Here is a 21,513-nt window from a genome sequence, read left to right as displayed (position 1 = left end):
GTACCTATTTAAGTCCAGCACAGAACAAAAGAGGGCGGGGGCAGGGCTGGAACTGTGGGTTTTGCTTAAGAGCGTCAAACAAAATCATATTACAGATGGAATCACATTTGTCACACTGTGCCATTTCCATTGTGATATTTATAAAAATGTAAAGGAACATGATAATCGCATTTAAATAAAATCACCAATTGAATCAAAATCCCTTGATCGGGTTTTCTGTCGAACAAAAATCTCAAAGAGAGCCGTGTCTTGCAAAATGCTCACTAACCGCTCTGAAGAGTATTCGTGACAGCATGTCAGGCGAAGTGTAAAACAGCCATTGGCTTCTTTGCAAACTATGGAAATGTGGCAAGGTCTTCATCATTAACATCAAGATATATTGCCAAATTGATGCATGGTAGGCAATTGGTGAAAACATCGATCTGCCACATGGTCTTGGGCTAAATTAATTCACAAGCATACATTATTTCTGATAATTAATCATTGATCTTGAAGTTTACTTTTGGACTTTTACACGAATCTCAAATAGAGGTATATGAAAAAGTTTTGCCAAAACATTTTAGAATTTCATATTCTTTAATAGGATGTCTTTCAAAAGTGTCGAACTGGAACTAGACATGAATAAGAAAAAAGAAAAAGCACATTTACAGTATAAACACACAAACGCACACGTATGCTGGGTGGTCAAAAGGCTTTCGGCAAATAATGAAAAGTAGACACGAGAAAGTTTATTTTGATGGCAAAACTTTGCGAGCGAATCATTAAATGCAACGCGATTGTCATTGTGCATGTGAACAATCGACTCGTGTGCAAGGTGCCGTGTGTGTGGCGTCACCGGCGGAGACGCTGACGACCTGGGGAAGGCCTTCACCCGCCACTGGATTGACCATTTTCTGACGATGAATATTTCTGAGCATTGGCGCTGGCTGTGATCGTTGTAAAAGTAAAAATGGGGCTTTAAGCATGATGGTGTTTAGAGTGACTGCTTGGTTGGTGGCAGTGGCGGAAGGAGTTCTCTGCTGTTTAGGATGTAGCGTGTCAACGGCTGATCAGTGAAAATGTTGCGTCCGCGGAACGAATTAATTTCTCAACATGCAATTGCACTGATAATTGTTTTTTTGACCAAAAGGCGCCTTTTGGCGTCATCTGGTCCAACCCATGTGAGACTAGGCTCTAAGGAAAGCTGTCTCGGGTGTGGACCAATCAACTTCAAGGACAGTGCACATTATCAGAGTAATGTCTTTTGTTTGTATTATGACTGCAGGTATTGCGGTCTATGCAAACATGACTCCTTGTAAAAAGGTGTCAGTTTTGTTGCCAGATAGAAGGGTAAAAAACCAATTATCATATTTTTACTGGCAAATGAGGTTCCCATAATGCAATTACACTGGTCAACAAAAAAAAACATTTTTTTCTGGCCTGGACTTTTGCAGCTGTTTAGACTAATTTCAGGGTGCTGATTCCAAATCTGATCTCAGATTTGCTCTATCACATCTCATTTTTATGCTATCGGCATACCCCATTTTCATTGATTTTACCCGAAATTAACTCTGTCACTTATGATTGCAAGTTGTTGCGAGTCAGTGACTGCTTTAGTGTTAAAATATGGTGCTGTGTTTTTAGGATAGTGTGTTTATAATATAATTTTATGTAGATATCCATATTTAATATAATATTTTTCTTCTGAAGTTTTTATTGAAAATGCAATATTTGATATCTCAAAAACCTGATGTGATAGACAAAAACTGATGCCAGATTTGGAATCAGCACCCCAAAATTACCTTAAAACCGTAGGAATACCTTATGCCAGAAAAAGTGTGTTGACCATGTGTTATAAATCCTTTTGGTCACCCTGTATTAAACAACGTTAACTCATCTAGCGCATCACTTTAGTAAAGCTTGCACTACGTTAAATTTGGAATAAAAAGCCAGCCTTGCTGTAAGACATCGCAAGGCACGATGGTCAATACATCCTTTTGTTAGAGATACATTAATCAGTGTAAGAAGCACATTTAAGGAAGCCTTACTTTTAAAAAAAAATCACGAAATAATGCAAGAGCATCCATGAATTCCATTGATGTGACAGCTTAAATATAGTAATTAATGTCGTGGCATTGTTTTACGTTAGTCAATGTAAAGCTCTGACTGGTTAACAACAATAAAAGCACAATTTTGGAAGCAGATGACTGCAATTTCAAGCTAAAAGTCGAACTTTGTTATATTTGGTGGAACAGAAGCATGCATGGTTCTAATTAAGCAACACACGCTTACATTGCACTGGAGGCGGAGAGGAAAAGAGTATACAAGCACACTACATCAGATATAAGCACATATGACCTTTGTCCCAACGGGGTGTGCTTATATCCAACTTCTACCATATGACCATGTGTGTTTTAAAGCAAAAGGTGGTATTGTGTCTCATGATCCAGCAGGTCTTTGTGAACAATATTTCTATAACTGGACACAAATTTGGGGCGGAAGGGGGGAATATGTCTTTAATTTCCATAGCGTCATATAATCCGGATAATGCGGTATTATATTGTGCCTGAGCTATCGCACGCTGAGCATTGGATGCCAGCCTCGAGCGTGTGAGCAACTCCACTCTGATGAATGCACACAGCCTGTGTTTGATATCAAGTTCACGTGGCTGCCTTTCTTAAAACCAAGCAAAACATCAAAACGGCGTGGAAGAAAGGCTCTTTCTGTGCGACCGAAACCAAGTAAAACTCTCCTCTCCATGACCACAGTGTGAAATTTGCACGCAGGGGGTAAGTCATGTCTCGAGCATGTCTGGCAGATCCAGATTCACCCTAACCTGACCGTGACCCAATACCGTGGCTTAATCGTGGTGAGAAATATGATAGTCCGTGCTATTTTTGAAAAAAAAATGTAGATCATTCTATTGAAAACAGCGCATGTAGTGAACTGTAAAATCTCAAAATATTCACGCGGGGCACAACATGAGGATATCCTTCGGATTTATATACCAGCGTTTTATTATTACTGATGTTATTAACGATGTTTTAGCGTGACATGCAGTGTTTAATGCATTTCTTATGACAGGCTTACCTCAGTTACATTGTTGTTTTTCCATCACTTAATAACACTCCGAGTATTAAAACATAAACACTTTCCAGTTGTATAGACTGGCAGTCGGCTTGTCGTAGTAACATTGTCAAAAAGATCATTCCTTTTCGGTAAACATCCTCGAACTAATTTGGAACGAGCATTCGAATTGGGCCTAACAACTGACAAGAGGACAGAAACAAAATGAGCTTGTGATGCGATGCATAGACCTTGAATCATCTCTAGGCTGGAGTTTTCCCCTTACGATCCGTTCATTAACACACTGTATATTTATATTTAGAGGCACCTTTCTCTCAAAAATGTTTCGTAGTTTAAAATCAGAGCTAGTCTAAAAAAAAACATCTCATAGCACAGGCTACGGTACAGATAATACAACGACTTAGAAAACCTCAATTAATTTCGATTATTTCATAGTTGCACAGGATCACTCCCTGCAAGGCCCCCATCTGTAAAAGCTCAACAGAACCTCAACCTCTGCTCTTTTTTAATATATAAAGAAACTTGAACCAAACTACCACCGTTTCTATAGGAAGACCCAAAAGACCCGATAACAGATGTCAAAACTCTTACAGCATTTGTACAGCAAACTTTGGGAATTACATATAGCGTCTTTCCATGAGGGCAGGGTGAACAGAGGCATATGTGGGAGTATGTGTGTGCAGACACAAAGACAAAGATCCCCCATGTAGCCTTCAACAGGCCGTTGGGGCAAGTGCGTTGGAGAGCATCTATGAAGGCCGGCACAATGCAAGAGGGACTGGTGTGGCCACCCTTTCGTCTGTTTGGTGCTGATGTTTACACACCGCACCAGCTACTCATTTAAGACTGAGCCAAGCCAGGGGTTAAGCTAATCACGACTAATAGTTATTCGCCACGGCCGTCAGTCGAACTGGGGCCGCGACGCTCATAGCTCAGCACGCTAACTACTACTCTCGTCGCTCGTGGGAAGACAAAGGCGGTCGGGAATGGACGTGACCACGCCACGCCCTTTTTGCGCCGCGCCGGCCTTTACGTAAATGTACGCACGTCGTACTTTCGCGTCGTACGTGGCCAACCGTGCCAATCGTCGCTCCTCGCTAACGGCACCTGTCCCGAGGGATCTGCGTGGCTAATTAGGGGGGGGGGGGAGTCGTTGTCTTTGTTCGCGTGCACGTGCGCGTGTGTGCGTGTGCGTGCGCGTGCGTGTGCGCGTGCACGTGCGTGTGCGCGTGCGGCGCCATCGTTGCGCTGCAGGGACTCGGCGCCTCTCAATTGTTGGGGAACACGGCCACCACCTCGTAGCCCTCGGGGGGCTTAACGCGCGCCCGCGCGTGCACCTCGCAGTACATGTCGCCCTCCACGAAGAAGTACCCCTTCTGCTTGAGGCAGGCGCCGCAGTCGGCACACACGAAGCATTCCGGGTGGCGTAACTGGTCTCGAACCTTCACCACCGTGCCTCTGCGGGGGAGGGGGGGGATGAGGGGGGCAAAAGGGCATGGCAGTGGGTGACGAGCGAGCATGCGATGCTCTAACCGTCGGTGGAGCGGAGTGGAGCGGTAATGCAGCGGTTAGCGCACTGCACTGTGAACCTGGCAAGTCTGAGTTTGATTGCCAGCCATGGTTAACTTGAGTGGTGAGTCATATCTGAATCTAAAACTATACGACTTTTTGGTTCTACCAGCTAAGACCCACTGAGCTACATAGCTCTTTTTCAAAAGCGACCTGGCCACAAATGATAGCTCAACGAAGTGGCTGATGATGTGGAAATTTCTAGCAGCCAAATACTCTGAACGCGTGTTTCTAAATGTGGAGGGAAAACCCGGAGGACCCGGAGATAAAAACCACGCGACCACGGGGAGAACACGCAAACTCCAAATATACAGCAGGTGTCAGGATCGGGATCGAACCCACGACCTCCTGTGTACCAGGTGAGGGAGTTAACATCTCGCCTCCGCCGTTCCTGGGCCGTGTGCCTTCACCAACCCGCATTCATCAGCTCGTGCGGAGGAACTCGATGAATTGTTGCATCACGACACCGCAATACTGTGGGGGGCCTTCATCCAGCAGTGGATTTATTAAAGGTTTGCACTGCAAATTTTTAAAATTCTTGGTTGATCATTGATGAGATTATTTTACAGGAGGATGCTGCTTAGAAGAATTTAGCCAATTCCATAGATTGTGTGTTGGGTATGTGGGAGGTGACTAAAGTACCTGAAAAAACAGCGACACATCCGATGGGATAACACTGAAATCCCCGCACACAAATGGATTCAAGATTCCATGCGTTTGGCAATTTGGAATGTGAGATCATTTCTTGTATGCCTATTTTAAAAGTTCAAATATAATTCAATGGGAATAATAACGCAATTCCCATTGAAACTAAACGTAGCCAAATTGCCTTTGGTTATTTCGGTAAAGTCAAGTAGAAAGAAAATAAAGAGAGAGACAAAACACAGACACAGAGACACACAGACAGACACAAGCAGAGAGAGACAACACAGAGAGAGACACACAACATAGACATGTGTGTCTATGTTGTGTGTCTCTCTCTGTGTGTCTCTGTGTTGTCTCTCTCTGCTTGTGTGTCTGTCTGTGTGTCTCTGTGTCTGTGTTTTGTCTCTCTCAAATTTAGTTCTACCTGATGATGGTTGCTTGTGTTGCAATCGAAACTTCGTACTCTATTATTTAATTGTATTTTTTTCTACGTGACTTTACCGAAAGAACCAAAGAGTAATTCCTGCAGTCACGAAAACTTCAAATCAAGTAACCAAATTCATTGTTTTTTTTACTTGTAGTGCAGGCTGCGTTTGTCATTTTCGTATATTTATTTTTTATTCTTCACAAAAAAATTTTTTCGCACACTTAAAATCGATTCATGAAAGTATTGGGTGTTTTTTTTACTTAAGAGAAGCAGAGAAGGGAAATGAGATGGGAGAGAATAATAAACAAATAACACAGAGAAACGATCTCCAAGATAAATTGAAAACTCTGAGGTCTACCTTGCAGAAGATTTGAATTCCTACCAGAACCCCAAATTGCAGGAGAAAATGCAGGAGATTTAAATTCCTATACGATGTAGAAGGGCATTTTGAAAGAAAAAAGCTAGAGAATTTCACGTGTCTGGCAAAAGACAGAGACGAGATAAGAGACAGAGATACAGACCGAGAGATGACGCAGGCACGCACGCACGGATACAGAGATGGAATTAAATATCACAACCGAGGATGAATGGAGAGAAATGAATTCAAGAGCAGTGATAGAAAAGAGCCAGCCAGACAGACCGACAGAGAGGCAAGGCTGAAACCGGGACAGCTGTAGAAATAGGTCTGTGTTGTAGTAAACTTTACGTTTTGCCCAACGTACATCTGTTTCTACCTTGTGTGTAATTGCTTCCTTGTCAGAATGGGAGCCAGGCAGACTGCACATGGGACCCGGTGTGACACTCGTACACGGGAAAGTGTTTGAAGGACGGGCAAATGGAATGGATGGAAGGAAATTACAAGAAGTAGAAAATAAAAATTGAATCCCCTCGGCATGCCTGACGGGATCTTTAAAGCCAATGTAATGGCTTACCATTGTAACGATCATTCCAGACCCAGATGCGGTTACAAAAACACCTTTAAAATAATCACTACCCTTTTAACTGTTCGATTTATTAAAATGAAGTCTATAAAAAATAATGGAATTGTAGTTTAAGTTTGAGAGTTTTTTGCAGGATAAAAAAGATTTTTTTTCCAGCAGGCCATTATAAAAATTGTTAAAATAGTTCAGACTTTTTTCAGGAGGTCACGTGCAATGGAACATAAAATCGCAGACACAAGCTTGGCCTTTTACGGCTGTGTTGTTACTCTTGGACAAAGATTGGGTCCCTTTAAAGGATTGCACGCGGTTATCTTCCTGTTTGTTTCTACAATCCCGCACAAAATGACAACGGGATCAAGCAACGACGTTTCGGCGTGGCTGCCCTCCTGGTAACGTTAAAGCTCGCCCCCCTCCCCCCCCATATCTGTGAGGCTCACCTAGGGCACACGGTAAACCATCAGCCTCCCACTTACATAACCATGCCCATTTACTCCCGAGCCCCGGCTACATATTGAGTGGCCTCCTGGTATGGCGTTCCGACATTGGCCTCGCATGTTGCTCAAAGGCCCTGCCTGACCCCACTCTGCAATTCCCACTCACTACCCAGGTAGCCCTGCCCTTTGACCCGAACCATGAGTGGAGCATGAGGCCAGGAGATTTTAAACTGGGCACAAAATCCAGTTGTTTTTTGCTTAACAAAATCCTTCGCGACACCGGACACAGCCTTTCTGTATCTGAAATTGCCCCAACCGGACCACAGCATTTGGTGGCTTGATCATGACGTGGGTAGTGACAGATATATTGCAGCAACACACAACACCGCAGGCAATCCCTCTAGTTACACTTAACACACCGCTTGATTGTGAGTGCATTTACCAAACCATTGTCAATCCACTGCTGGATAAAGGTCTCACCATGCGTTATCAATCATGGGGGTCATTTGACCATACTCCACCTGGCTGTTTAGTGCAGATTGCTGAAGCATGGAGCTACAGGAGTGGTTCAAATATTGTGTGCTTGTATGTTGAACTTTTTTCACACTGTACGGAGCCAAACCGCGCTAATTGTGAGGTGCGGAGCGTCACGACTTACACAATGCCAGCGTCACAGCGTCCACAGATTGGCAGCTTCTGTGCCGGCGGGGAGATGGGTCCCAGCTTATTGTTGGGGGCCCTCACTGTACGGGTGCCCGTTGGCCTCTCGGGCTTATCGCCTGTTCACACGACAACAACAACAACAAAGACACCAACAGGAGCCATTTGGGCTCATTAGTGCTGCGTTCCCGTGAGCACTGGGAAGTGCGTTGGCTCGGTTCCATGACAGCTGAACCTGGGCCTACTTTTTCGGGCGCCCTTCCCGTGTCGTTGTCACCCGGGCTGACGCTATAAACAAACCAACAATGACCGGGCTTGGTGAAGTATGGTCAAACAACCCTGCCATCAGGACCGAGTGAAGCTTAGGCAACGACATGGGGAGGCCTGCGTGGTGATGGCGATGATGCCCACTACCAGTCACGACGTCACAGGGTCAACACGGGAAGGGGACACATGCACCTTGACATCAATCACCGAGTTCACATTTGGGGGCCATCTTAGTCTGAAAACCATGTGGCAGTAAATGGCAAAAAAAATTTTTACTTGGATTTGGATAATCAAATATAATAATCATGAGAGATAGCAGTGGCTTGAGGAGGACCCAAAACTGGTCGAGATATCACACATCACTGACATTAACCATGGTCGGTGGGTGGGTTCATAGTACAGTGTGGCTATCAACTGTGCCACCAATCCAGACATCACAGTGCTGTGTCGTAATTCATCTTCCGGGCAAGCAGCAGCAGCCATGGTCAATCCACTGCTGGACAAAGGCCTTTACCAATCCGCCACCATCTCTCACAATCGTACAATGTAACGTTTTATAACGCGCGCAGGTAAATGGTTGCGTGCGCTAGTAACTTGCGTCACGGTTCGAGTTTCTAGCGGTACAGTCGAGTGCTTGGCAGCCGAGAAGGAGTCTGTGAGGGTAATGTGTGCCCAGGCAATAAATTCACTTCATTAATGTTCGAGGCACATGGCACCATATTAGTACATGTTTATAAAATGCTTTAGTGCTGTGCGGAAAAATGCTTTTCGCGTATTGCTTCAAGCGTGTGCAGAGAAGTTAAAAGCGTTATTAAGCCGCGTCATCTACAAAATAATACACATTTCCTGCATGAAAATGCTAATGCTTGAACTTTGAATAATTTAGCGTGCGATTGAAATATTAGCTGGTGCAGTGGTTAGTCCATTGTGCTCCGTGGGTTGTTTGACCATCACGAATATATAATAATAACAAATCAGTGGTTATATTCTTAGGTTTTTTCGGTAAAGTCACGTAGGTAAAATATAAAAATTAATAAAAGTAAAATAAAATAAAAATCACGACGTTTCGGAGGCAACACAAGCTTCCGTCTTCAGGTGGAACCGTCACAGCCCGACAGCTGTATCAAGTAAAAAATTAAATAAAAAGTAAAATAAAAATCAGTGGTTTGCGTCCCCAGCAACCTAAGTATAAAATATGGCCACGGATAACATCAGTGGTAAATGATATCTGAACCAGTCCTGGTCCACCGTGTTACCAGCCCATACTGACCAGCGTAGTATGACCTAACAACCCCCCACGACTGAGAAATACAATCAGAAGTGGATTGACAGGGGGCTGTAAATCGTTATTTCTATTTATGAATATATTTTTAGGGGCCCAATCAGTCCATCATCCTTCGGAGGTGAATAAAATAGATACCACTTTGTGGTACCTATTCAACGCCGTCTATTCTATGGAGAGACTGGCTCCTGCCAAGGGAATGTGGAATTGGCTCAAGGGCCTCATGAAAGAAGGAGATGTGCCGAGTATGTTGTTTTTATAAACTTTTTCAGCTTAAGAAAATGTAGAGAAAATTTATCTTACAAAAATTATCTTGCGATTTCCGAATATGGTTATTTTAAAATGTAGGACCTATGGAAAATCCTGGGATATATGGGGAACGTTTACGAGGATATCATTTAAAATGCTGAGTTTCTTTCATGCTTTTAGTCGCCGTGTCTTTATTTTAAAGAGTATGAATTAAAATCCAGACGTGACTTGTACGTCCATTTCTACTCCTTAAGTTTAAATTAAAGTTTAAGAAATCTAATTATACGAGTCAAACAAACCTGTTCAAGAATTTGTGCAACTGTAACTGAATTTAAAAGCGCATAGAGTTGGTATGCCTTTGGGCACATTTGACATTATTTTAAGATTCAAATGCAATATTAAAGTTTAAGAAATTTCCTTTTTTCTTCTCATTTATATGGATATCACTGTATATAACATTTTATAGGAGACTCACGGGATTCATGAAAGTGGTGGGATTTAAAATATAACTTTGTTCTCTGTATTGAAAAGCGGTATTTCCTTTTACTCAATGACATACTATTTCATAAAGTTATATACGATTCCACACACATATATATGTGCTTGATACATTTATAGTTATATGTTCGAATTGTTCTTTAGCCTAACAAGTTCTCACCGAGTCTCTACTTTTTCAGGGACAGTTTCCAGAGAAAGCCCAATTCGTACAAGTAGACAACACTCCAACTCCTAAAATGTAGGGATGTGACCTACTTGATGCACTGCATCCTGCAGGCATTTCATTAGCCAAACAAAAAAACTGTAACATTAATTACAAAAAATAATGTTAGGTTTCGTACAAATGCCTATGAACAAATCGGATCTCAGAAGCTGCCTGGGTCTACCAAGTCTTGTAGGCAAGGACTGCAAGGTGACCGGGACATTACATGAGAGCAATGGAAACTTGAATCCATCTGTGTGGAGCTTTGAGCGTTGACTCTCAGGTGTGTGGGGGTTTCTACGGTTATTCTCGTCTCGTCCCGCAAGCCAAACAGTTATGAATGACAAGGCCAAACATTCCAATGCAGGACCCTCCTTAAAAGGAGCCTTGAGTCTCAGTAACGTCTTTCTGTGTAAATAAATGGCATTATAGTCGTATTGTTTATCTTCATAATCCTGGGGCTAACTCAGTTCATCATCATCATCATTATTTTCCCCGGGTGGGTAAAACGAGTACCACCCCAGCGAGGCGACACCACTTTTTTTTTAGAAGCAGACATGAAGGGTATTGTTATTAAAGCCTGACCAGATTTAGGCCCATGAATAATTCCACGAGAAGATGCATAAGGTTTCTCATTTAGACACAACGTTGTGCAAGTTATTACACGCTGTCAAATGCATTTAGGGGGCCAGGGTAAATCTTATTCAATCGGAACTTTGAAGATCAAAGCGCACTTGCGTAACAGCTCTGCGGTAAGCACGCTCAGTGGTATCTCTCAGTAGTTAATTTGGCGAGTTTACGTGCGCTTTGAAAATAATTGACCAGATTCAGCGGGATAAAAATGTCCTTTAAAAGAAAAGAAAACGCACTCCTTCCATGCAATGCATGAGACCAACAACCTGGTATGACGCATCTGCGAGAGACATTCCATCGAATGGCACTCTGCGGGCCCTGCCCTTCTGCTCAAGCTTTCTCTTCCGACGGTCTGACGTGACCCCCGCATACCACGCTCTGCCATCGGCAGGAAACAAGCTGTCAAGCCAATTAGGGTCAATCAGTTTTCCGTCTGCGCGAGCCGGTGAGCGGCGGGGGGGGGGGGGGCAGGAGTACATGGTGCTTTCTGGACTGCTGCCCTCAGACAATTCAACGGTGCAAAGGGAGAATTGTTTAAAAAAGAAATATACTGCAATTTTTTTTTCCAACGCTGCATGCACATTTCGGTAAATTAAATGCTTCTAATCGAGGTGGGCTGACTACCCACTGGTGACTGTACAAACAATGCGTGACACTAAATTCGTGTTTTTCCCCAGCTCTGAGAATTAAACACCGTTTGCTCGACTCTCATGTGAAGAATGTTACACTCTGTGTTAGAGTGTCCCTCAACCGTGTGGACAAGAGGTCCCTTCAAGTAAGCTCGGAGGTGGCTCAGCGGTATCCACTTCTGCGGGCTGTCCTCTTACTCAAAGGCTCACACAGCTCCGTGAGAGATCCAAATGGATTATTTTTCTCATTGCATAACATCAACGGCATCAATGGAATACAACTGGGAATAAACCCCTGTCTGATAATGATCACAGGTGGGTCGCCACCCAGATAATATTCCAGAATCCTTGCGGTCATGCCACAGCACTCTGGCTCAACCACTGTGGCCCTCTGCTACCCAGCCACCTCTTACTCGATGTTTACCGCAACTCACTCCGATCAAATCACCCAGAATGCACCCAATCTCTGATCTCTGAAGCCAAGCTGGCTTGAGCCTCCATTGCGAGCGAGCACAACGTAAGATGTTGTTATAGGCTGCCGTGGCGGTACACGGTGGGCAGCAAAATCCATTGTTGCTCTGTACTTCTACGCTCTCACATCTACGTTCCTTAGCTTCACAAACCCTGCACTGACCGGCTCGGTGAATTACGGCCTCATAACCCCCAAGAAACGAGGCCAGAGTCCAGTTGTGGCTGGACATACTTAGTAAACTAATATTTATTTCACAAGTTAAAGCCTACTGAGGTATCACCTCTTTTTCAGAGGTGACCTAGCCACACGCAATAGCTCATGAGAGTGGAGTTTATCATCGCATGTGGAAATTTAAATTAGCAGCCAAATAATATAAGCGCATGTTTCTAAATGTGGAGGGCAAAAACGGTGGACCCGGAGGAAAACATCCACGCGACCACCACGGAGAGAGAGGACACGCAAACCCCAACATCGTCAGGCTCGGTGATCGAACCCACGAAGCCTCCTGTGCACCAGCCGAGGGAGAAGTCATCTTTTTTTTTCACTTAAAACTTTCGTGACTGCAGGAATTCATATTCTTGGTTCTTCCGGTAAAGTCAAGTAGATAGAAAACAAAAAAGAAAAAAAATTAAATAAAACTAATAAAATACAAGAAAAAAAAAATTTAAATAATAAATTAGAAACAATAAAACGTCACCTCCCTCGCCGCGCGGACGCGGCGACGCACGGCGGAAAGCGCGGACCCTCACCGTTGTACTCCAGCATGTCCTGCAGGAAGCGGAAGGACGTCGACTGCTTGGGCTGGCTCTCCACCTCGGTGATGTCGAGCAGCATCTTGTAGACGTCCGACTCCGTGTCGACCTCGCCGCCGCTGCTGCTGGAGCCCGCGCGCCGGGCGGCGCCGACCGCAGCCGCCGCCGTCGCCACCGCCCTCTGCGCCTCGTTGCTGCGGAGGGAACCCGGTCGTGAACTCTGGGTCGAACCGAACGGAAGTTCTTTCGAGGCACGGGTCGCAACTCGGTGCGGTGGGGAGCGCAGTTTGTGTTCTAAGCGAAATGAACGCGGCCTCCCGATTGGCGCGGTTGGCTACGTACGGTGCTGACAAAGTTCAACACGCGTACGCACGTACAACGCAACTTCACGTGGTACAATGCAAAGGGGGCGCAGTTGCGTTTTAATTTAGATGAACACATCATTACAACATACAATCACAATGCAATTTGGATGCATATTGCATCCAAATGTGACCTCATTTAAAGATGCTGTACAGAAGTATGGGGCATAGAGAGAGGCAGTCGTTGTTAGGTCTCTGAGGGAATAGGGTCTCGATCTGAGTATACGAGCATCTATGTACATATTTCGGTCTCTATGTAAGTGTATGGGTATGTATGTAGGTGTGTGGGTCTCTACGCGAGTTTATACAATGCAATATTCACTAGCAAAGAGTCTAAATGCTACCTCATCTCAAGTCAAGACACTGCGCAGAAGCATTGGGTATATTTATTTTATCGAGAGACGTGGTCAGGCAGAGGCAGAAAATTTAAACATTTTGAGCTCTGGTCTTGATCAGGCACGGATGACTGAGGGAAGGGATTTCCAGACTATAAATTCAACTATTTTTTATTTTACCAGGTAGGGCCAACTGATTTTTATAGCTCCTTTTCAGAAGCGAGCTAGCCACAAATCATAAGTCAACGAAATTGACTTATCACGTGGAAATGTACACCAGCCAAAGACTCTAAACGCATGTTTCTAAATGTTGTGGAAAAAAACCGAGGACCTGGAGAAAAATCCACGCGACCACAAGGAGAACATGCAAACTCCAAATATACCGGCGTTAGGGGTTGGGATCGAACCCAAGACTTCCTGTATTACCAGGCGAGGTAGTTAGCATCTCGCCGCCGTGGCGACCCAGACCACGAAGGCTCACGAGGAGAATGAGCGGCCCTTCCGCAAATGGGCGGCTTTGATAGAAAGCCTCGATAGCAGGAGTGGGGATTTGTGTGGAGGGGAGTCGAGCGATGAGGGGAGAGGTAAATCTAGATTTGAAGTTTTCGTGACTGCAAGGATTCATACTCTTTGGTTTTTTCGGTAAAGTCACGTAGGTAAAACATTTAAATAAATGTAATTAAATCCCGACGTTTCGGAAGCAACACAAGCAACCGCCATCAGGTGTTGACTGCTGGAGTAGTCAACACCTGATTTAATTTATTAGAATTTTTTACCTACGTGACTTTATCGAAAAAAACAAAGAGTAGGGGAGAGGTAGGCAAGGGCTGGGTGACTCCTGGAACACAGAGACGAGGAGTGCAATTAATGGAACTTATTGTTGTTTTTTGTCTAACGTCTTCACATGCAGTTGTATTTAAGGTCTACGTAAATACTAACTGGTGGAAACCATTCAAGGCAGTCTTCAAATCATCTCAATTTGCTGGTCACTTGTAGCAAAGAAGAAGTGTAATAACTGTAACTCGCGTGCCTTGCATGGACCTAAATTCCTAAGTCATAATTTGCAAATAACAAGCAACCTAAACTATAATAATCATGTATGCTCTGGGATACTGTACAAAAGTACACACTGCCCTACTTTTGAAAATTAAACGACATGATCCTTAATATTCACCAGACTATGCTTTGGCAATTAAACACACGAACTTCGAGGTAACAGAAAGACACAAAACATTACATCTGTCTAACTCATCCGTGCTCTCGCTCTTCCCCATATATATACAAATATGAATAGTTGCATGCAAGCAAGCGACATGAATTAAAAGAAAAACCAATGCATATTTTCCACACTTTTTTGGACCAGCTTCAGAGTGGCCAATGCCCAACAGCTGATTATTTTCCTTTAAAACACCAAAGATGGATCTGATAACCCACCAACGGTAAAGGAATGCATGTTTTTTTAGACAGGGCCAGACATAGCCATCCACAGCTGCCGGGACAGGAATGACAAACACCGCCAGGCCCTCTCTGTAGAGCAGCCCCTGGATCTCAAGGCTGGAAAATGCTGAATAACTTCCAAGTGCGGCAGCCGCTCTCAGCGTCTGCAGTGGCCACAGTGGCGGCTGGGACACGGCAATTTTCCAAATGCGGTTCCAAGACTCGGGAAAGCACTGCCAAGATGCGTCAAAGGGGGGCTTTGAGTGTTGCAATCTTTCAGAGCAATTTTTCCAAGCTACTGATATCCGCTGTTGTGTTCTTCTAAGGATTTATACAACTAACTTGTCATACCACATTGCAACTAACTCGATTGTTGTGCTGTAAAAATAATACCTTGATAATATTCTGCCCTTCATAAATCCATTGCAGGTTGAAGGCCTCCCCATGTATGAAAGTTGAACGTCTTTCGCACTGTACGTAGTCAACAGTGCTAATCGGAGTTGTGGGGGAAGGACAACAAACTAAACACAAAAAAACTGTTCGAAAGAAAAGTCTTTCAATCCAGATGATTTTAAAGTGCATAGCTCCAGTGGCTGCCTAATATCAGGAGGAAGAGCGCTCCAGTCGACCACAGAAGCGCATCTGAAAGCGCGCGATGCAGTCGCTGTCTGTTTGATGGGCAGCCAAAAGCCGTGCACCAATGCCATGTCAGTTGTGGGTGGGATGGTCAGTGTGGGTTGGTGACTGACAGGGACAATGCAATGATACAAGTTGGATTTACACAACATCTAAATACAAATGCATCCTAAGACATTGTGCAAAATAGTGGGACGTGCATCACAGGGAACAGAAGGACTATACACTGTATACATTTTTGATAACTTATTGTTTGTATATGAATGTAATAATTCTATGTAAATTTTAACTGGGATGTGTTTTTATATTTAGTTTTCCACTTCATTTTGAGTTTCAAAAATGAGATTGTTACGCGGATGATGAGACAAATTTAATTCCAGAATTTAATTGGCGCTATGTACCTGATCTTGATTTGAAGCTTTCGTGACTGCAGGAACCCATACTCTTTGGTTCTTTAAGTAAAGTCACGTAGGTAGAAAATGTATTAAAATATCACGGCGTTTCGATCGCAACACAAGCAACCGTCATCAGATGAAACAAACACAGCAGGAGAACTGCTGATGTATACCTGGTTGTGTTTGTTGGATTGACCGTGGCTGATGGTGACAATGATGGCAAACTATTATTTGGGAAGCTCCTAAGAAGCTACGACCATGCCAACGTTAAACCTGGGCTTAAAATTCTGAAACCTTCGAACATTAAATCAGTTCTCATGCTGTTGAATCTTTTCGCGTCAAGAACACAAGTGATGCTTTTAACTCCCGCCGATCCATTCTCTCCCAGAACAATAAATCAAATCCAAGGTCACGGAAATATCTGCGCGGCACGTTCAGTTCGGTGGGAGGCACGTCTCTTGCCCGATGTGAAAGGGTTTAAACGCAGAGGCATGCCAATGGCATGAGTGTGTGGAAAGCGCCGTGGCTGCTCGTGGCGCGCTGTTGGGATCAAGTCACGCAGACATAATAGCAGCCCGACAAGTCCTATAAAAAGACTCTTGCTCAATGGAGGCAGGTAGCCAATGAACGTGGCATCTGCGGGGCATCTACGAGGTAGCTCGAAGACACCCGGGCATCGATGGGAAAGTGAGCCAGTGGCTTGGCTGCATTCATGTTGTAAGATAGGTAATGTTTAAAAAAAATGTTTTAAATGTAATACCGTAAGAACCATGAGTGTGGGCCGAGAGCGCCAACGCTAATCACATTAATGAGCGCGAGAACTTCTGCGAAAATCGCTTGCATAGCCCCTTCTTGGAAATACTGGGGGTTCCCTGCTCGTAAAATGGGAACTCTATGTGGTTTAGCCTAACAGTACCCTTGTTCCATTCCCAAATTCATTGGCATCCCAGCCACATTTAACAGACTCTGCCTCTACCCGCGCAAGCCGCGTTGTGCGAGCACATTTGGCGTGCTGGCACGTAGTGAGACAACTGACAAACAAGCATGGCGAGTTGGGGTGACAAGTTGGTGCCACGAATCTGGAAGGTTACATGACTCTACGCTTGTCCTGGCATCCTCACAAACACACGCAATGGAGGGACCACAAATCCTGGTGGTGACGTGCATTAGGGTAAACATCCAACAACAAAAAACCTCCCCTTTCATTAAGCTTTGAATTGCTAAGAAACCGTTAGAATTATCGAAATATTTACATTACGTTTTTGTAAATCATACTGCCTTAAAAGGACAAATATATAGCGGGCACCATTTCGGGCAATGGCCCTTTCTTCTACATCGCTCATAAATAAATTCTTCATTGCAAAACATGTATGTGCTAGGAAGAAGGGTTATTTCCCAAAGCGTCACCAATTAGGATTTTTTTAGTTTTAATGCCACAGTGTTATTGACGAATGCGTAAAGTTTTTCGTTGTTGGTGCTTGCGTGTGCCGCTGCCACGCAGCACCGCCAACATAATTTATTTCGGCTTTTATTACAGCATTCCAGTTTCAATCGCAGATCAGCAGCACGAATATGAAGGCCAGTTTTCATAAACATTTTACCCTCTTGCTGCTAATACTTTTCCACGAACGGGGGAATGCGTTTTCGTGAAGCAACTTCTGCTGCCAAAATGTCGTTTCCCTCTCTTTCCGAAAATGTGCAAAAGTTTTATTACGGGAAGATATGAGCGAGGCTTGCTGGAAGAACCGAGTGCGTTGGGGGAGCGCACCAGTCCCCTGGGCCTTGTTAATAACACTGTGATAGCGTTTTAAAATGTACGTACAGTACATCCGTCAAACATTACAGAGGCCTTGAATATTCGGTAATGCGCGCTCATGTTGAAGAAGAGCACTGAGAGGCAAGCAGTGTCATTCACAGCAATGCCAAGACAGCAAGCGGGAAGAGGGCTGCATATTGCAAATTAACCTTTAATTGTCATGCCCCAGTAAACATGGCACGTAGGACGCTCGTTCCACCGTTCCAAGGACACGTCAGAGTTGGCCCAACATTGGCACGTGCACCGGCACGACTGCGTACATGTTCGCAGTCGTGCCAAATCGCTCTCCGATGTGTATTCGGATTGTGCCGTGCGTTCGTCATGATGTCCGTCGTTTCACGCCACGTGCTGAGGACTTCTTCAAGACCACATCAGAGAGCTTAGCTAATCGTGCAAAAATTGCACCGCTTGCAAAAATTGGTTTTGGCACACGGGTATTATTGATTGTTCTTTATTGCCCAGAAAAGCCTCACTGACTGTCGAGTTTAATTTCACAAAGGGTCCCATGTGTGTGCTTGACCAATTTCATTAAAAAAAATGTTTCTTGTACACAGAAACCAATAATAATACTTTCAATATAATGTCGCAACGTTCATGCCAACAGCATCCTATAACTCTGGACATAAATTATATAAAGACCAAACTATTACTGGTAGGAACCTTCTGATTACACCAGCCCACAGGGGATTATTGTGTCCGTCCGTCGTGCATCCAAAAATGGGAGGGGTGGGGCTGGGTGGAGAGGGGAGGGTGGGGAGAGGCTGGGTGGGGAGGGGAGGGTGGGGAGGGGCTGGGTGGGGTGGGGCTGGGTGGGGAGGGGAGGGTGGGTAGGGGCTGGTCACCCCGTGGTGCCCTTATAAAACTCAACGTTTAACCTACTCACGCTGGCTTGTGCCCGCCCTCACAGTAGGCCATATTTGCAGAATACACCACGCCGCCGTTGACCCTGGCCATTGACCGAGCAACCCAACGTTCCTACCAGCTCCCTCCGCAGGAATGTGTATATAAGGGCCACACGTGTGGCGTGAAAGAAGCTCAACACACACACGTACATACCAAGGGAATGAAAACCCGACTACGACCAAGCAAAAAATAAAATAAACAAATTAAGAAATGGCACCAAAACAAAAAGTACAAACAAACAAAAGAGTTATAACAAGAAAAAAGTACTCAGAGAAAGAATGCTCAGCCTACTTACTGAACTGCCTCCTGGTTTCAGCAGGACAACTCTTTGCCTTGACCTTTAGCACCAGGCGATGTCAAGAAGAAAGTTGTAAATCAGTGTGTACCAACCCGACCGTGACATTTGGGTTCAAAAACACGGTGGAGGACGACAAACACTGCACAAAAACTAAATAAGCAAGGAGAGATGCACGCTTGAAATTACGTTGAGAGACAGAAAGAGAAACACGTGGATTAGAGAAGGCACGCAGGAACTACCGTTGCCTGTTCACATTCCTCACCCTGGTCTACAAATCCCTTCATGGTCTTGCCCGCACCATATCTTGCCACGCTTGTATCTTTCCACATCGCTTTCTCGCCCTCTACGCTCTCAATCTTCGCTGTCTCGTTCTGTCCCTCCGTCTCCTTTCGCTGGATCCACGCTTTCAACTCTTTCAACTCTCTTTCTCTTCTCGCCCCCCTTCACTGGAACAAAATTCTCCCTCCACGTGAAGCAGTCACCTTCGCTCACACGAGTTTCCGCTCCCCCACTCAGAGCCCACGTGTGTTCTCTAGCTCACCCCACGGCCCCTGAATCTCCCCCTCATAACCGCCACCGTTACTTTTCCCTCTTCATCTTCTTCTTGGTTCTTTCGGTAAAGTCACGTAGAATGGAAATAATAAAATGATAAAAATAAAACATAATATTTATTATGTTTATTTTTATTATTTTATTATTTCCATTCTACGTCACTTTACCGAAAGAACCAAGAAGATGAATCCATGCAGTCACGAAAGCTTTAAATCGAAACCTCTTCATCTTCTCATCATTATGTGGCTTTCACTCGTTCTTCATTCATTAATCCGTTCATCATCATTCACTGTCATCGATTTCGCTTTCACCGAATTCATGCATCACAGATGTGCCCATTGCTTCCTCTCATCTATTTCATTCACCTCATCTCCACCATTACCTTAATATGTGCTATCGTTAATTCTCTATAAAGCGCCTTGGATAAATGCGCTACATACATTTATTTAAGGTAAGATAAGATCGTTCAAACTGTTAGGAAAAGTCGGCTTGCGCAGGACGCGTCGCCAGAGGCGATGATGGCCGTTGGTCAACAACAATTATGGGGTGGCAGCCAAGGGATTGAAACGCGCCCAAGAGAACATCCCGCGAGGAGCTGGATCTATAAGATCAGTTTGTGTGCACTGTAGGATCGTGCGAGACGGCGGTGGCTTTGTGGAGGCCTTTGCCCAGCAGTAGATAGACCATGGCTACCTCGGACCAACAACTGCCGCAGTGGCGAGATGTGCACTCCCTCACCTGATATGCAGGAGGTCGTGCGTTCGATCCCGACCCTGATGCCTGTACGTTTGGAGTTTGCATATTCTCCCTGTGACCGCGTGGATTATTATGTTTTTTCCCTCCCGCTGTTCTAAAATTCCATACAAGCCATCAATTGTGGCCAGGTCGCTTCTTACAAAGAGCTATATAGCTCAGTGAGCCTTACCTGGTAAAATACAAAATAGTTTTAAAACACCATTGGAACCTCATTTGCCAGTAAAAAATATGATAATTGTTTTTTTACCCTTCTATCTGGCAACAAAACTGACACCTTTTTTACAAGGAGTCATGTTTACATAGACCACAATACCTGCAGTCATAATGCAAAAAAAAGAGTTATGTTTTGACTGCAGGTATTGTGGTCTATGCAAACATGATTCCTTGTAAAAATGGTGTCAGTTTTGTTGCCAGATAGAAGGGTAAAGAAACAATTATCATATTTTTTACTGGCAAATGAGGTTCCAATGGTGTAAATGCTTACCCCGAGTTCTCATACTCTGATGGTGCATTGTCTTTGAGTTGTGCGCCTTTTGGCATCATCTGGTCCAACCCATGTGAGACTAGGCTCTAAGGAAATCTGTCTTGGGTGTGGACCAATCAACTTCAAGGACAGTGCATACATTATCAGAGTTATGTTTTTTGTTTGCATTATGACTGCAGGTATTGTGGTCTATGCAAACATGACTCCTTGTAAAAAAGGTTTTAAAACAGTTTCACTCGACACTCACATTGTGGGCGTCCGCGGCATGGGCGACCGTGGCGGTGGCGAGGACGGCAGATCGGGCTCGGGGCTTCCGCCAAACTGTCCCTGCACGGTGTGCTGCAGGTTGTCGTTGGAGTAGAGGTGCAGTGGCGTGTTGTACTGCGCGTTCACGATCTGCTTGGCCGCGTCCACGTCGCTGTGCGCGATGAACGGTCGCGCTCGCCGGTTGTACCCGCTGCCGATCTGCCGCGAGTCCTGCGGTGATGAAGACAAAGGATCCCCCGAGGTTAGTCTCGCGCGTAGATTGCCAGGGGCAAGTGCTGGCCGCCAATACCTAAGGCGGTGTGGCCGGAGCGATCTCGTGCGCATTCGGCATGCAACGGTACGTGGAGAGAGATGCAGACGCGGCAGCTGATGTGTGTACGTATGTTGAGCTTCTATCGCAGCGCGCGTGGCCAACCGCGCTGATCGGAGGTGCACGATGAGGTATTCGTCTGGGCGCTACAGATGCAGAAGATGCTTCGGTCTCAACGACCCGAGGAAGGCAGCGAGGTGATACAGCCCGCTGCTGCTGAAACTTAGTGACGATGA

The 21,513-nt window shown here is 44.8% G+C and overlaps 1 pseudogene; it reads right to left on the bottom strand.

Annotated features, from left to right (window-relative positions):
* Window positions 1–2,963: 2,963 nt before the first annotated feature.
* The window catches only part of LOC133354565 (PDZ and LIM domain protein 3-like), a 127,271-nt pseudogene continuing 108,721 nt past the window's right edge, over window positions 2,964–21,513 (bottom strand).

The sequence above is a fragment of the Lethenteron reissneri genome, chromosome 47 (genome assembly GCF_015708825.2).
Source record: "Lethenteron reissneri isolate LAM-NWPU_2019-01 chromosome 47, ASM1570882v1, whole genome shotgun sequence".
Taxonomy (NCBI): Eukaryota; Metazoa; Chordata; class Hyperoartia; order Petromyzontiformes; family Petromyzontidae; genus Lethenteron; species Lethenteron reissneri.
Note: the sequence above shows the minus strand (reverse complement) of the source record. Positions and strands in the feature narration are given on the sequence as shown.